The 12,243-nt window shown below is 39.0% G+C and overlaps 1 protein-coding gene and 1 pseudogene across 7 annotated transcripts in view; one reads left to right on the top strand and one right to left on the bottom strand.

The window, feature by feature from the left end:
- Nucleotides 1-12,243, bottom strand: part of KIF6 (kinesin family member 6) — a 448,516-nt gene that overhangs the window by 200,123 nt on the left and 236,150 nt on the right. The window lies entirely within an intron of this gene.
- On the top strand, nt 9,803-10,134 carry LOC119539369 (annotated as a pseudogene).

Below are 12,243 nucleotides of genomic sequence, written 5' to 3'. Positions count from 1 at the left end.
AAGCTCTTGATTTTTATGGGAAAAATTATAGCCCCAGAACACAGAACACGTCATATTCAATGTCTTGGTATCTTTTTCTCTTTGACATCTAAACCATTAACTTAGGTCTTACTTCCTCCCTGAAACTAACTGCTTCATGACTGAATATAAGCTCCCTTGGCGCAGGAATAAAGCTAATATTTGTCCATTACCTAGCTCAGGGTATTGCTTTTATGAGGCACACAATACATGTTTGATGATAATGAAAACTATGATGAAAGCCTTGTGCCCTTCCTTCTCCTACAGAAGTTAGGGAATCTGTTTTTCCTCGCTGCAGAATTCTTATTTCCATATCTGTTAATCCTGAATGACTCAAAAAGTATTTATGCAAGATAGATCATGTATATTCTGAAATTTCAGAGCTGGAAGGGACCGTAGAAGTCCAATATTTCAACCCCTTCATTTTACAGATGAGGACATTGAGGTTTTATTGGTCAGTGAGATGATTTACCACAACGTGGTTAAGTGACCTGTCCGAGGTCGTGTAATTAATGACAGAGCTGAGACTAGAAATTCCTCCTATCATTCCATTCCTTCATTCAACAAACTTTTCTGAAAGCCTGCTATTTGTAAGGCATGTGTTAGGTTCTTTCCTCCTCTGTTTCCCTTTGGTATTCATGAGATGATTGCCAGGATCAGGAAATACAGGGGCATTCAAGCCTGTCTACCAAATCCCCATTTAGCAGTTCTAGAAAAGGTTTGATAGGCAGGGATGTTAAAACTACTGCTTATAACATAGTATTGGCTGTGAGATTGGATTATTTATGCCAGTTTGCTTATGTACACCTTACCACAGATAATCAAGAACTAGCTAAATTGGCTATTTTCCAAATAGAATATTTTCCTTGCTCACTTGGCCACCTTCAAATTGCACAAACTCCCTTTACTTCCAAATTTTCCAGTGACCTCTTACCAGCTGCTTTGGCCCTTTCCCTGGCCTTTCCCAAAACCCACTTGTCACTGACTCCAAACAGAATGGAGCTGAACTTGGACAACTTGGAGCTCCTCCGGCCGGCAAAGCCTTCTTTTGGACTCTCTCTACACAGTCTTGGAGGTGTAGGTCTTGGAATCTTTCATCAAATTTTTCCCCACTCCTGGCACTATACCTTTTGTTGCACAACTCCCTACATGAGGAATATTGTCTGTTTCCAAGAACACTAGGAACTTTCTTGATATTCTTGGAAAAATCTCACTGAAGAACCCACTTCTTCTTTAATCCTTCAGGGATTATAAAATGTGGAAATATACATTCTCTCACCCTTGGCACTTTCTTTTCTGTCTGTTTAATATCGACTTGACATACAGCTTAGAAGGTACTGGTTATATCTGGTAAGTGACTTTGGGTAGTCCCTGGTATGTTATCATGCACTCAAGAGAATTTAATAATATCTTTTGAGTGAAAGATTGCACATTGATTCAGTTTACGAAGTTCTGGGAACATTGCTCAGTTTTAGTCATTTGGGTGTTTGTATATTAAGAATTAGATATAGCTTCTTCTTTAAGAGGCTTCTAAATTTAAAAAAGGTATATTAGTCAAGTAAGTGACAAATTAACATAAATTAAAAATAGCAAATAAGAACATATATATATATTTAGATTAGATAATAGTATTTTTGTAAAAGAAATATGGAGAGCTACGTCAGTTGAACAAAAGCATATGTTAAATTCGATAGCAAGCAAATCAACACTTCTAGAATTCTGAATTTTCAAAAGAAAATGTTCACATGTAAAAGAATGGGATATTTTATTCATGGAGAGGAAAAATATTGTGCTATTTTCTTGTTCACAATCCTTGGTTCTTTTTGCAGGAAGAAAATCAAGACAAGTGAATGGTGAGGCATACTCAAAGGCAAATAGTTGAAATCTACAAGAAATGCCTCTTATGACTTTACAGATAAAAAAGATAAGAGAAAGTAAATGAGCATGGCAAATTCACACTTTCTAAAGAGGGAGGGTAATTGCCAGGATCATCTCTAACCAGCTTCCAAACATACTTTTTACATTAGGGGAGTTTCTCAGGGAAGTAGAGATGGGGATATCAGCAGCCTCAGAATTGCCGAATATTTTAGAGAAAGGAAATAAAGGTGGAAAAAATTCTGCACATACTTCCCATACCACATATTGTGGTCACTCCAAAACTAACTAGTCACCAATGACATTTTCAGCAGATGAGATAACTGCATTCCAAAACAGCTACAAAATGAACAAATTACTCCACAGAGTTCTAGCTCTTTCAAAGAATGCCTTAATTTTTACAAGTGGAAGGATAACTTCCTAGGACTCATTGTGGGCTTCTGTTCTCCATGTCTTCATACTAAGTGAGGCTAGAATGGGACAGGCACAAAATCTAGCGATATGGCAGCAGCAAGAGAAACGGCTGTCTGTTTGTGGAGTGGAAGAGGAAGTGCTTGGTACCAACAGGGGAGCAGGAGTGGGCTCACTGGGTACGAGGGACTTACTCAGCAGCATCCTGTTCTCCTACCCCTATCCCAGCCCAAGATATAAGCCTCCTGTGGACAGACAAGGCGACCCTCATCTTCAAACTTTGTTTTCTCTTCCTCAATGGCTGCCTTAGTGCCTTATACCAGGATTACTGTAGTATGTTCCAAGGAGAAATGATTCTCTGGTAGATTAAAGGTTTTATGCAAATAAAAGGGATAGAATGGTACTGTCATCAAACAAGCCTGAAAAATGATGTTAAAGCCAACTGTTGTATGTGTCGATTTCATAAACCTTTAGTAAATTAATGCGCAGCATGATTGTTTAAGCTGGGAGGGTATACTATTGAGCATCTCTCAAACTTTTTGGTCAAAGAACCTCTCTTTCATGGAGTTTCTCCCCTGACTAGTAACATGGAACACAGTTTATGGAAGGCTGCCTTCTCTGTGGTAGACGTTCCATACGTTTTGAACTGAACCAACATAGAATGTCTTATCCTTTTCCACTGTTGTACCTTCACATATTTGAGGACAGCATATTTCTCCTTGGTTTTTCTTTTCCATGTTAAATACGGTCTTTGACTTTGTTTCCCTATACTTATCACCATACTTTATTATGATTGTCTTTAAAGTCTGTCTGCCCTCCACACTGCGAGAGGTGGGGAGGTGGGTTTGTTACTTATCCCCAGTGGCCAGCATAGTGCTAGATACACAGTGGCACTCAGGAATTGTTCACTGAACGAAATGAATGTTCTTTAATATAACTTGATTTCCAGTCCCTTCACCACTGTGAGCTACCTCTTCTGGGCACAATTCAGTTCATTAACGACCCTCAAGGATGGAATGTTCGGAATGAGTTTGCCATTTCACAGGTAGTCCAAATGACACGGAGTCAGTACTGCTGTGTTTTGGACACTGTCTTTCACCATCTGCCCAGGATCACAGTGCCTCTGTGGGTGGCTGTCACAAGACCCTGCTGACTCACACTAAGCTGGCAGTCAACTGAGATCCCCAGACCTTCTACCTGATACTCTGCTTTTGCTGTTGACATTTTGTTAACAGCTTTATGGAGATATAATTCACATATCATACAGTGTACCCATTTAAATTGTAAAATTTAGTGGTTTTAACCATCACCACAATGAATTTTAGAATATTGTCATCATTCCAAGAAGAAATCCCATGTACTTTAGCTATCACCCCTCAATCTTCTCATCCCATTGAGCCCTAAGCAACCACTAATCTAGTTTTTGTCCCTATTGATTTGTCTGTTTTGCACATTTCCTATAACTGGAATGATGTGGTCTTTTGTGAATGGCTTCTTTCACTTAGCATAACACTTTCAAGGCTCAGGCATGTCATAGGATATATCAGTATTTCATTCCTTTCTATGGCCGAATAATATTCCATTGTATGGATATACCACATTTGTTCATCCATTCATCAGCTGATGGATAACTGGATTGTTTATACCTCTTGACTATTACAAACAATACTACTATGATGGACATTCATGTACAAGTTTTTGCTTGGGCATATATTTTCATTTCTCTGTCTATACTAAGAATGAAATTGCTGAGTCATATAGTGACTCTATAGTTAACATTTTAAGAAACTTTCAGACTGTTTTCCAAAGTGGCTGTCCCATTTTAGATTCCTGCCAGCAGTATATAAAGGTTTGAATTTTTCCACAACCTTGCTAATATTTGTTATCTGACTTTGACATAGTCATTTTAGTGGGTGTGAAGTGGATGTCTCACTGTGGTTTTGATTTGCATTTCTCTGATGAAAAACGATGTTGAGGATCTTTTTGTGTGCTTACTGGCCATTTGCATATGTTCTTTGGAGAAATATCTTCTCAGATCTTTTGTCCATGTTTAAACTAGGTTGTCTTTTTTATTATTGAGATGTAAGAGTTCTTTCTATATTCTAGATACAGACCCTTATCAGATATATGATTTGTAAATAAGTTCTCCTATTCTATGGGCTGTCTTTCATTCTTGTGATAGTGGTTTTTTTTTCCTTAAATATTTTATTTCATTTTTTTGGGGGGAAGTGGTTAAGTTTACAGAAAAGTCATGTGGAAAGTACAGGGTTCCCATATTCGCCTCCTCTCCCCTTGGTTTTCTCTATTCTTGACACTTCACATTGGTTTGGTACTTTTGTTAAAATTGATAAAACAATATTATAATTATACTATCAACTATAGTCCATAGTTTACATTAGGGTTCACTTTTTGAACAGTTGTTTTTTGTTTTTTAATTTTATTCTGGTAACATATATACAACCTAAAATTTTCCCATTTTAACTACTTTCAAATACACAATTCAGTAGTGTTAATTGCATTCACAATTATCTTCATCCATTACCAAAACTTTTCCATCACCCCAAACAGAAATTGCATCTTTTGAAGCACAAAAGTTTTAAAAATTTTGATAAAGTCTAGTTGATCTATTTCTTCTTTAATTGCTTGTATTTTTGGTGTCATATTTAAAAATCCATTGCCAAATCCAAAGTCACTAGATTTACTCCTATAAAACTCTTCTAAGAGTTTTATGATTTTAGTTTCTACATTTAGGACTTTGCTCCATTTTGAACTAACTTTTGTATATGGTGTGAGGTAGGGGTCCAACTTCATTCTTTTGCATATGATATCCAATTCTCCCAGCACCATTTCTGGAAAAAGACTATTATTTCCACATTGACTTATCTTGGTACCCTTGTCAAAAATAAATTGACCACAGACATATGAGTTTATTTCTGGATTTTTAATTTTATTCCATTGATCTGGATGTCTTTCTTTATGCCAGTGCCACAAAGTCTTGATTACTGCTGCTTTGTGGTAAATTTTGAAAATGGGAAGTATGTCTTCCAAGTTTGTTGGGTTTTTTTTTCCAATACTATTTTGGCTGTTCTAGGTCCTTTGCATTTCCATAAATTTCAGGATCAGCTTGTCAATTTCCATAAAGAAGTCAGCTGGGATTCTGATAGGGATTGTATTGAAACTGTACATAAATTTGGGGAGTATTACCATCCTATCAATATTAAGTCTTGAATCCACGAACATGGGACATCTTTCCATTTATTTAGATCTTCTTTAATTTCTTTTAGCAATGTTTTATAGCTTTCGAAGTACAAGATTTGCAGGTTTTTTTAGTTAAATTCATTACTAAGCATTTTATTCTTTTTAATACGAATGTAAATGCAATTGTTTTAAATTCATTTTCAGCTTTTTCATTGCACATGTATATAAATACAATTGATTTTTGCATATTGATCTTGTGTCCTGCAACCTTGCTTAACTCATTTATTGTCTATAATAGTTTTTTAGTGGATTCCTTAGAATTTTTATATACAAGCTTGTGTCTTCTGCAAATAAAGACAGTTTCACTTCTTCCTTTCCAATATGGATGCCTTTTATGCTGTTGACTTTTTAATATTAAGAGTAGAATTTTACATTTATACTTCTCCAATTTAATTTTGTTGGTTTTAACCCATATTTCAGTTCTCTTAATTTGGATAGTTTCTTCCAATGCATTTTGTTGGTAATTCATCTTTTTATCCCCAGCAGTTGGCACCCTGTCTGGTGTGTCTCCTGCAGGAAAGGTGTGCCAAATTAAGATTGTGGAATGAATCTGCAACTTTGGAAAGTATGTTGTCTTCTATGTTTTTCATTCACACAAATGTTAAGCAATATGGATTCCAGTAAAATTTCTAGGGTTCCAGGTTATCAACAGCAGTGGCAGTAACACCAGAACCTGCCCAAGAGGCCCATCGGAGGCAGAACATGGCAATCTAAAGAAGCAATGGAGAGCACCACTGGCACAGATATGGGCACTGCCCTTGTGAACACTGGCATCAGAGGAAGAAGGTGAGGTATCCTCACCAGGCCTAGGCTGTGGTTAGCACTGAAGAGGCTCAGAGCAGGATATGAGAAATCAGTACTGCTGTGATATGGGGTAAGTGAACTTGGTCATGTGCAAATGTGAAACACTGTCTGTGGATTCTTAAAAAGAGTGATGAGAGACTTTCAGGGGGCTGAGGACCCCAGAATAAGATATAGGAATGAGAGCCAAATATAAGAGCCATTTCATCTCAGGCTACTGTAGTCTGGGAAAACTTGAGCTAGATATCCACAAGTCTTCCTATCCCAAATGATTTCTTTGATTCTACCTTCCCCTCAAGATGCCAGCCTATTTTTCCTCTTTCCATTAATATTAAACCCTGGAACTGCCTGCCCTACTTCTTCAAATGTCACACAATCCACATTACATTTTGGCTTGAGTATCCACCATCCACTGAAGGAGTTCTACCTAGAGCCCCTCAGACTCTACTGTCATATCACATTTCATTTGCCACATGACCATGGGATTAGTGGAAGTCAATGGAGGAGGCAGAGCCTTCCACACCTAGAGCAATCAGTTCCCTTAATAATGGTTATAGTGATAGTATTACTAACATAAGTATTGAGCACTTATACTGCCTGGGAACTATTTTAAGCAATATATATATATATATATATATATATATATATATATATACACATACATACATATTTAAGATTTACAGTAACTCTGTGAGGGGTTAAGTAGCCTCCCTTTTCCCTTGTGCATGGCAGAGCAGAGTCCAGGCACTTAACCCCTATACCGTTCTTTTTCCTGCTCACAGGCACTTGAGAGAATAAAGTTTAAAAGTGAGCCCCCCAGTGCAAGCCAGAGATGGTCATAGGGTAAGTCAACCTACTTTTATGGAACAATCTTGTTTGCAGAGACACTATCCATTATGCTTGATGTTTAAAATCAACAGAAGCCCCTTAATAATGGTAAATTATCAACATTTTCACATTGACCCCAGATGCTGAGTATAAATTTAGTCAATTTACTATGTGACTAAAATAAGCCAAAGTCTGGGTAAATATAGGTTTATGCTTCAGTAGCTCATCTTTACATTTTCTGGATCCTTCAGAAAATTAGCAAATTTAGGAATTCTACTTCGACTTATTCTGCCCAATCCAATTACTTAGGGAGTCTAACTCTTATATTAGATTCACAAAACTGCCGCCATGCTAAAATAATTGCTAGAGTCACAAAATAATGCTCCCAAACTGGAGTCTTACATCTTTATCTGTAAGTGCCTTGCTTGTTTAATGCAGCAGGCCTGAATACAGAGGCCATGCAGCCAAGCATAACTCCTCCACGGGGTAGCAGCTGGTGTACACTAAAAATGTAAAACTGCTCACTCTGTATCGACTCCCTTTTGCAATCTCAGTAAGTTCCTCAGTGACAGGAGCCAGCTTGCCAAAATGTCAGCATCGGGATCCAGTCCAATGTAAACACACTGCATTGTGTGGCTGACGCACTGAATTAGAGTTAGACTGCTACCCGCCATTCCTGCTCAAAGATGACTTTCCAGATCCAAGAAAAACAGATCTTTCAGCATGAAAATTGTTGTATTTATCAAATAGAGAAGTCAGTGTAGTTTAAGTCCATTGTCATTTGCCAACTCAGAGGAAGACCTTAAAGAAATGCAGGTTTCTGACAGACCCTTTGCTTGAGTTTACCAGACCTTGTTTTTAACCTCCCAATATTCCAGGCTGATGGCCTGTGTGGAGAGGAGAGATTATGAGATCCCTTTACCAATCAGTCAATTTCTAGCACAAAGCCTTTTCTAAGGCAGGCTGAGAACCCAAATGTGTTCTATATATCAGAATCTGAGAAATTTCATCCATGGTGACAGCTTCCATGTGGCTCTGTGGTGCTAGATCCACATTTAGAGCTGACACAAGTCACTTTTGACAATCCCTTCACTCCCCTGCCTCCAAGCACTCATGCTTATTAATTTTTCTATAATGTTCTTCTCACAGATTTCCTCTCATTGTCCTTTTGCCCATGTAATCCACCCCCCGTTCTGTTATGCTCCACATTTCTGAAACAAACTATGGGTGACTAGAAGGCCAAATTAGATACTTTGGAAACCGATATTTGGTTGTCCATCTTTAAAGGAAGTTTCTAGCATATAAACTAGGAGTCTAGGATGTCTTACAGAGAGGAGATTCCATGATTCTCAAACTTTAGGGTGAATCAAAAATTGTAAAAATGCAGTTTGTCTGAACTAGGGATCACATTTGCCAACTGATCGTATGGAGCACACTGAGAAACACTGGCCTGTGGAGACGAAGACCTTCCCTCTCTCTCAATGCCTGGCTTCCTGTAAACTCGAGCTTTTCAAAAGCTCCTCAGATGATACTGATCAACTGATCTATAGACCCCACCTTAAAAAACACTGGCCTAAAAGTTCCCTCATTTCCCTTCAAAATACCTCCATAATTAGCTAGGGCACAAATAATTAGCCCACTAGGACACAAATTCTTCTCCCTAAGATGATGTGACATGGGAGTGGGTAGAGCTGGGGCATTTGGAAAGTGTGTGAGTGTGTGTGAGTGTGGAGGGACAGGAGGGCCATCAATGTCCAAGCAATTGAGGCTATAACAGAAAAGAAAAGGATGGATGGCCACAGACAAATTTTGACTGCTTCACAATTTCTTCTAGAACAGGAGACAGCAAACCTTTTCTGTAAAGGACCAGATAATAACTATTTTTGCCTTTGCAGGGCTTATGGTGTCTGTTACATTGACTCAGTTCTGCTGTTGTAGTGTGAAAACAGCCATAGACAATGCTTAAACAAATAAGGGTGGCCATGTTCCAATAAAACTTTATAAAAATGGGCGGCCAGCCCACAGGCTGTAGGTCAGTTTTCTGAATCCTGTTTTAGAGTCATTATTATAATAAATATCTTTAAACAAAATTATAGAGGAAGAGGAGATAGTAGGGTATTGCATTCTAACTGCATTTTAAAAATTTGTTTTAAAAATATCCAATAAGGGAAAAATTGACTAGCACACAGAGAAATACTGAGTAGCACACTTGCTGAAAGGGGACTTCCCCTCGTAGATGAGGCATACTGGCAATTCAAGCCCTTTGGCCTTTCCTGCGGTTACACATAAGGAAAGAAAAAGAGAAACATTATTTAAAACAAATAGTTGATAAATGCTCTGGAAATAATGAGTAATCACCAATCAATAAAGTGAGTGTAATTTAGAGAAGCTGTAGAAAGAACAAAGGATTTGGAGCCAAAAGACTTTTATTCACTTCTACTTGGCACTTAGTGAGGACTGTTCACTGTGCTAGGCTGTGGTCACTGAGAGGACTGAAACCCTGCCCTCAGTGAGATTAAAGTCCCAAGCGGCCAGACCCCTAGCCTGTGGTCAGAACTACATGAGTAAGAGCAGTGATGCAGAGTAGGCAATATTTTGCTCTGGGGTCACAATGGAGGGCTGCCCTGCTAAGGCAGCACTAGGCTGGTGGCTGCATGGTATTAGAAAATGGTATTACAATGCTGCAGGGTTCATTAAACTGGGGTTAATGGGAGGTGATACAATAGCTGAGAATGAGGATGTGAAAGAAGCCATAAGAAGGCCTCCTGAGAACCTTTATAATGATAGGGTGTGTTGCATTAAGAGAGCACTGGAGCTGACCATGAGACAGCAGATCTTGCCTAAAGAGCAGTGGACAAAATATGAAGAGGATAAATTCTATCTTGAACCATATCTGAAAGAAGTTCTTCAGGAAAGAAAAAAGAAGACTGGGCAAAGAAATAATCATGTAATTGTATGTGGATGTAGCTGTCCTCAAAGTATTTTTATGAAGTTGGTAAAGCCTAAAATGTACAAATGTATTACTTCAAACAAATATCAATTGTAATCAGTGTTCAAGTGTTTGAATTCTAAACTTTATAAAAATCTTAACTACTGATTTCACTTATCTGTTATAATTCTTCCCATACTTCATAGCTATGTATAGTTAGTGTTTAATTGCTTGCTGCGGCTGAGAGAGAACACTTCAATCAGTTCTCACAGGTTGGATAACCTCAATTTACTAAAGGATATAATGTTATACCAAGTAGAATAGTCACTTTTATATTGCCTTTGTAGTTTAGCAAGATGCTTGGAAGCCAGCCTCATAAGGGCTTGACTTGCAGGTATGACATGAAACAAGAAGCAAGTGTCAGTACTTGATTTCACCTGAAGTAAATAGAGCAGTCCAGCAGACTGGCTTTCATACTTCATGAGTCTTCAGTAGAATGAAGAGAAAGAAAAAGGATTCACTCCCCACTTTGCAAAGATAGGGAACCAGCCCAAGTTCAACCCTCTTCAAACACAGGCCTTAAAAACATTTGATTTTGTATCCTACCGATAAAATCATGTACACAGCCCCAATATGGAGATGTATAGATCATATGTATGTACTCCTGTGCTAATATGTATATTAGAAAACAAAAAGTAGACATTAGAAAAATAGATAAAAATATAAAGACAAATCATACTTTCTCTCCATATCCGAGTGACTTGTCCACTCTCAAAACCATTGTTATTTAAAACAAAAACAAAAACAACTGTTGTTATAAAGTATATTGTAAGGATTGGGGAAAAAAAAAGAGGAGTGATGTAGTAGATACCATGGGAGGATGTCCTATCTCAGCCTGGAGGTATGGGATGTCTTCTCTGCAGGTGGTCACACAAGCACAGCCTTGAAGGATGAAGAGCAGTTGGACAGACATTTTCAAAAAAAGGAGAATGAGAAAGGGCATTGCAAGATGTACAAATATAAAGAAAAGCATGAACATGAGAAATGTCACAATGGAGAAGAAAGTACCGTGTATCCCACTGCAGGAGCGTGGAGTATCTGGTTTACTGAAAAGCTGGATGCAGTGCATGTGAAGAGAAAGTAATTTTATTCAAATTTAATTTTAATTTTATTCTATCTTATCACTGCTCCATTAAGTGCACTCTGTGGAATTGTTCTGTCTCAAGCCTGGATGAAATCTTAGGCAGATCTCATAGCTTTTCCAGTCACTCCCAGGGATTAAAAAAAGGTGTGTGTGTGTGTGTGTGTGTGTGTGTGTGTGTGTGTTATTAAAATATCCACTCTGATCTAAATTAAAGTTCTACTCTCTCATTTGTGTCAACACTTCCCGTCTCCCTCACCTACCCAACACAGCCTCGGAAGCCTGCAGAGGGAAGAGAGACCTGGGAGATTTTCTTTTTCTCTGCACCCTCCTCTTCCCCAGTGGTTGGCTGCTGCTTTTGGGTTCCCTCCAGGGCCAGGAAACATTAGGTGGGGTGAAGTGGGGTGTTTTTTTGCCAGGGTGGAGTAGAGACAAGCACACTTTTGTGTGGCTGGAGAGATTATAACCTTGCCTGGGACCTTCTGGGGGTTTCTTGCCCAGATGATTGGCTCCTTCTCCCTTGGGGGCTTCTGTGGCTTTTTCAGCAATCCCCCTGCCCAGACAGACTCCAGAAACACAAATGTCTCTGAACCCAGTCTGTATTACTCGACCTCCATAAGCTGCTTCAACTGGGCAGAAGCCCAGCTCTGTGAGGGGTTCTGTGCAGCCTCCCCCTTACTTGGAATGTGGTTGTCCTCCTAACCCTGCAGAGCCATTCTCTGCACTTCTCTCCCCAGCTCTGTGCTAGGGGAGGCTGACCTCTCTGGACTGTATCGCCTGGCTCCCTCGTTCTCTGACTTCCCACTGGATCCAGTCATTGGAAGGCATGAGCAGGGTGCTGGAGGATGGGAGAAAAAGAAGTGAGAGCGTTTATTTCAACCGCTGGCTCCCAACCTCAGGACCTCTGTTGGGTACCCTGCTCCACGGCTGGGTAACACCGTCGATTTCTCTGACCTTTGGGCTTCAAGGCAGCCACAGTGGC

The sequence above is a fragment of the Choloepus didactylus genome, chromosome 7 (genome assembly GCF_015220235.1).
Source record: "Choloepus didactylus isolate mChoDid1 chromosome 7, mChoDid1.pri, whole genome shotgun sequence".
NCBI lineage: Eukaryota > Metazoa > Chordata > Mammalia > Pilosa > Megalonychidae > Choloepus > Choloepus didactylus.
The sequence above is the reverse complement of the archived record's forward strand: the minus strand, read 5'-3'. Positions and strand labels throughout refer to the sequence as shown.